Source organism: Dermacentor albipictus, chromosome 3 (genome assembly GCF_038994185.2).
Source record: "Dermacentor albipictus isolate Rhodes 1998 colony chromosome 3, USDA_Dalb.pri_finalv2, whole genome shotgun sequence".
Lineage (NCBI taxonomy): Eukaryota > Metazoa > Arthropoda > Arachnida > Ixodida > Ixodidae > Dermacentor > Dermacentor albipictus.
Window position 1 is genome coordinate 170,800,245 of NC_091823.1, and position 5,000 is coordinate 170,805,244.

The 5,000-nt window shown below is 47.8% G+C and overlaps 4 non-coding genes and 1 pseudogene across 4 annotated transcripts; all 5 read right to left on the reverse strand.

Moving 5' to 3' along the window:
• Nucleotides 1–47: 47 nt before the first annotated feature.
• LOC139058357 (5S ribosomal RNA) lies at nt 48–166 on the reverse strand. The gene has a single exon (XR_011513342.1). It is a non-coding gene; the product is annotated as a 5S ribosomal RNA (ribosomal RNA).
• Nucleotides 167–679: 513 nt separating this feature from the next.
• On the reverse strand, nt 680–798 carry LOC139058358 (5S ribosomal RNA). Its single transcript, XR_011513343.1, has one exon. It is a non-coding gene; the product is annotated as a 5S ribosomal RNA (ribosomal RNA).
• Nucleotides 799–1,308: 510 nt separating this feature from the next.
• LOC139058359 (5S ribosomal RNA) lies at nt 1,309–1,427 on the reverse strand. The gene has a single exon (XR_011513344.1). It is a non-coding gene; the product is annotated as a 5S ribosomal RNA (ribosomal RNA).
• Nucleotides 1,428–1,941: 514 nt separating this feature from the next.
• LOC139058297 (5S ribosomal RNA) lies at nt 1,942–2,060 on the reverse strand (annotated as a pseudogene).
• A 2,498-nt stretch (nt 2,061–4,558) lies between these two features.
• LOC139058029 (5S ribosomal RNA) lies at nt 4,559–4,677 on the reverse strand. The gene has a single exon (XR_011513194.1). It is a non-coding gene; the product is annotated as a 5S ribosomal RNA (ribosomal RNA).
• Between the last annotated feature and the right edge of the window lie 323 nt (nt 4,678–5,000).

Consider the following 5,000-nt stretch of genomic DNA (forward strand, 5'->3'; position numbering starts at 1 on the left):
AAAACGTCACAGAAACACGGAATAATAAAAAAAAGCAAAAAGAAGGGTGCCATCAGCACTCGGTGTTCCCAGGTGGTCTCCCTCCCAAGTACTGACCGAGCCCAATGCTGCTTAGCTTCGGGGATCGGACGAGAACCGGCGTATTCAGCATGGTATGGCCGATGGCAAGGATGCTGTGTTTCCGGCTGCACCTGTATCGTGCTATGTGCATTCGCCCAGTGAATGTATTGCTCCATCACGTACGCGGCAGTCTTTCCGCGAACAATACACGCACACGTCGATTACTCCGTTTGTGGTTGTTCGCTGCATGCGTGCGTGCAAGTAAGTCATGCTCGCTCACAAAAACAAGAAAGAGGGGGAGCGCATTATGCGTGCGTTGCAGCCCACAATGTGCCACTTTATCGACGAGTTGTCATTGAGCTGTATGCGGGCGGGCGTGATAGCGAAGCGGTTAGAAGCTCGTGCGACTAAATTTTGCATGCAGCATTACGTCCGTCATTCCGCGCAGAATATCGCGTAGTGGCCTGCATATTGGTTTCACACTTCGGCGTCGGCTCTACCAGCAGGCTCCAGTTGAACGTAAGTAACAGTAAAAGCAGCTGCGCGCACACACACACACACACACACACAAAAAAAACGTCACAGAAACACGGAATTATAAAAAAAGCAAAAAGAAGGGTGCCATCAGCACTCGGTGTTCCCAGGTGGTCTCCCTCCCAAGTACTGACCGAGCCCAATGCTGCTTAGCTTCGGGGATCGGACGAGAACCGGCGTATTCAGCATGGTATGGCCGATGGCAAGGATGCTGTGTTTCCGACTGCACCTGTATCGTGCTATGTGCATTCGCCCAGTGAATGTATTGCTCCATCACGTACGCGGCAGTCTTTCCGCGAACAATACACGCACACGTCGATTACTCCGTTTGTGGTTGTTCGCTGCATGCCTGCGTGCAAGTAAGTCATGCTCGCTCACAAAAACAAGAAAGAGGGGGAGCGCATTATGCGTGCGTTGCAGCCCACAATGTGCCACTTTATCGACGAGTTGTCATTGAGCTGTATGCGGGCGGGCGTGATAGCGAAGCGGTTAGAAGCTCGTGCGACTAAATTTTGCATGCAGCATTACGTCCGTCATTCCGCGCAGAATATCGCGTAGTGGCCTTCATATTGGTTTCACACTTCGGCGTCGGCTCTACCAGCAGGCTCCAGTTGAACGTAAGTAACAGTAAAAGCAGCTGCCCACACACACACACACACACACAAAAAAAACGTCACAGAAACACGGAATAATAAAAAAAAGCAAAAAGAAGGGTGCCATCAGCACTCGGTGTTCCCAGGTGGTCTCCCTCCCAAGTACTGACCGAGCCCAATGCTGCTTAGCTTCGGGGATCGGACGAGAACCGGCGTATTCAGCATGGTATGGCCGATGGCAAGGATGCTGTGTTTCCGATTGCACCTGTATCGTGCTATGTGCATTCGCCCAATGAATGTATTGCTCCATCACGTACGCGGCAGTCTTTCCGCGAACAATACACGCACACGTCGATTACTCCGTTTGTGGTTGTTCGCTGCATGCGTGCGTGCAAGTAAGTCATGCTCGCTCACAAAAACAAGAAAGAGGGGGAGCGCATTATGCGTGCGTTGCAGCCCACAATGTGCCACTTTATCGACGAGTTGTCTTTGAGCTGTATGCGGGCGGGCGTGATAGCGAAGCGGTTAGAAGCTCGTGCGACTAAATTTTGCATGCAGCATTACGTCCGTCATTCCGCGCAGAATATCGCGTAGTGGCCTTCATATTGGTTTCACACTTCGGCGTCGGCTCTACCAGCAGGCTCCAGTTGAACGTAACTAACAGTAAAAGCAGCTGCCCACACACACACACACACACACACACAAAAAAACGTCACAGAAACACGGAATAATAAAAAAAAAGCAAAAAGAAGGGTGCCAACAGCACTCGGTGTTCCCAGGTGGTCTCCCTCCCAAGTACTGACCGAGCCCAATGCTGCTTCGCTTCGGGGATCGGACGAGAACCGGCGTATTCAGCATGGTATGGCCGATTTTTTTTTCTTTATTGCCTGTTTACACAATACAGAAAACAACAGAAGGATCTCAAAACCTTTTGAAATTAATCAACTCATCAAACAGTGTAACCCAATCAGGTGTTTCTGGCTGGGCTCGGTAAAGCTCTCGCATATACGCTACATGTTCAATAAAATTTTCCCTTACAGGCCGAGCGTTAGTGTCGGCATGTCTTACCGACATTCGGGTTTTCCATATACTATGGAGGCTGAGTACCATTATCATGTCGCAGGGAATGTCGCCGTGATTCTCAACTGGTAAATATCGGATTCCATGTGGTGTAATAGGTAAGTCCTTTTTGATAGTTCGCTGAAGGATGTCCCAGTGAAAAATGGGATCCCAGCATTCAATAAATACATGTTCTATTGTCTCTGGTTTTTGGCATAGTATGCAGTTGACTGTCCACGGTACAATTATTCCTTTATCTTGTAGCCACGTTTTTACAGGTAGAGTGTTTGTATGGAGCTTGAAGAAAAAGGTTTTTACATGTGGTCTTATCGGCATTGCTTTAACCCGTTTTAAGACGTTTTGTCCACAGCCTCCAGTGTACATGCTTCTGTACACTGGCAGAGGTAACATCACATCCAGTAAATCCTTGTAGAGCTTTTTCTTTTTTACCGTACTCAAGTATTCTATGGAGAACCTTACTTTAAGCATGCGAAAGGCTACTACAACCTCGCGCCAATAACCTTTTATACGGTGCATCGCAGTCTTATTTGTAGAGACGATGAATTCAGGTAGTGCATTGTGTAAACAAACTTGCATAACTGTACGCAGAAATGGGTCACACTGATCTCTTAAAAATATAAAACGCGACACAATCTGTCTGATAAACAGGTGCGACAGGCCAAGGCCTCCTTTTCTGACGGACAAAAACAGATTAGTTCGACTCGTTCGTTCCCAACTTCCTCCCCAAATAAACACTGCAAATACTCTATTAATTTTTTGTAGGTTAGTACGCGACATGAACAATACTTGCATAACATACCACAACTTGGCAACTAAGAATAGATTACAAGTAGTTGCACGGGCAAACATTGACAAATTTCGACCTTGCCATCCCGGCGTCTTCTCTTTCAAGCGATCTGTTTCCTCGTTCCAATACGATTCGGTGTCTTCATAACATTGTAATGGGACACCTAAGTACGTTGTTGGCATTGCTGTCCATTGGATGCCAGCAAATAATTCAGGCCTCTCGCTCCACTCTCCATGCCAGAAACCTACGGTCTTCTCCCAATTGATCTTGCAGCCAGATTCCTTGCAAAACTCGCCAGTCAACCTAACCACCTCTTTGATGCTTTCGGCATCTTTGCAAAAGACAGCAATGTCATCAGCGTATGCGAGGACCTTGACTTCCGTCGTTTCAAGCATAAAACCGCGTACACTTTGACTATTTATTAAACTCAAGCAGAAAGGTTCTAAGTAAATATCAAAAAGTAATGACGAAATTGCACATCCCTGCCTCACACTGGAGAGAAGCTGGATTGGTTCACTTAACTTCTTGTTTATAATGATGCGTGTGCTGCACTCTGAGTAGGCCATTTTTACTCCTTCTAATATCAGTCCGCCGACATTAACATATTCTAATATTGAAAATAGTACTTCATGTGACACATTGTCAAACGCTTTCTCCAAATCTAGTTGCAACACTGCAACCTGACATGAGAGAGCATCACAGCACTCAAGGACACAGCGAGCTACATGAGTATTGGTGGAAATTGTTCTGCCCTTGATTCCACATGTTTGATGCGGTCCCACTAGTCGCGTTACAACACTTTGAAGTCTCTTTGCTAACACTTTCGTGAATATTTTGTAATCACAGTTCGTGAGGCTTATTGGTCGATAAGACTTTACTGACAACAGTTTAACCGGGTCCTCGCACTTAGGGATTAGCACTGTATGAGCGGTTCGGAACGATGGCGGCATTCGCTGTGTTGCATACATTTCCTGGAAGAGCATGGTATGGCCGATGGCAAGGATGCTGTGTTTCCGACTGCACCTGTATCGTGCTATGTGCATTCGCCCAGTGAATGTATTGCTCCATCACGAACGCGGCAGTCTTTCCGCGAACAATACACGCACACGTCGATTACTCCGTTTGTGGATGTTCGCTGCATGCGTGCGTGCAAGTAAGTCATGCTCGCTCACAAAAACAAGAAAGAGGGGGAGCGCATTATGCGTGCGTTGCAGCCCACAATGTGCCACTTTATCGACGAGTTGTCATTGAGCTGTATGCGGGCGGGCGTGATAGCGAAGCGGTTAGAAGCTCGTGCGACTAAATTTTGCATGCAGCATTACGTCCGTCATTCCGCGCAGAATATCGCGTAGTGGCCTGCATATTGGTTTCACACTTCGGCGTCGGCTCTACCAGCAGGCTCCAGTTGAACGTAAGTAACAGTAAAAGCAGCTGCCCACACACACACACACAAAAAAAAAACGTCACAGAAACACGGAATAATAAAAAAAAGCAAAAAGAAGGGTGCCATCAGCACTCGGTGTTCCCAGGTGGTCTCCCTCCCAAGTACTGACCGAGCCCAATGCTGCTTAGCTTCGGGGATCGGACGAGAACCGGCGTATTCAGCATGGTATGACCGATGGCAAGGATGCTGTGTTTCCGAATGCACCTGTATCGTGCTATGTGCATTCGCCCAGTGAATGTATTGCTCCATCACGTACGCCGCAGTCTTTCCGCGAACAATACACGCACACGTCGATTACTCCGTTTGTGGTTGTTCGCTGCATGCGTGCGTGCAAGTAAGTCATGCTCGCTCACAAAAACAAGAAAGAGGGGGAGCGCATTATGCGAGCGTTGCAGCCCACAATGTGCCACTTTATCGACGAGTTGTCATTGAGCTGTATGCGGGCGGGCGTGATAGCGAAGCGGTTAGAAGCTCGTGCGACTAAATTTTGCATGCAGCATTA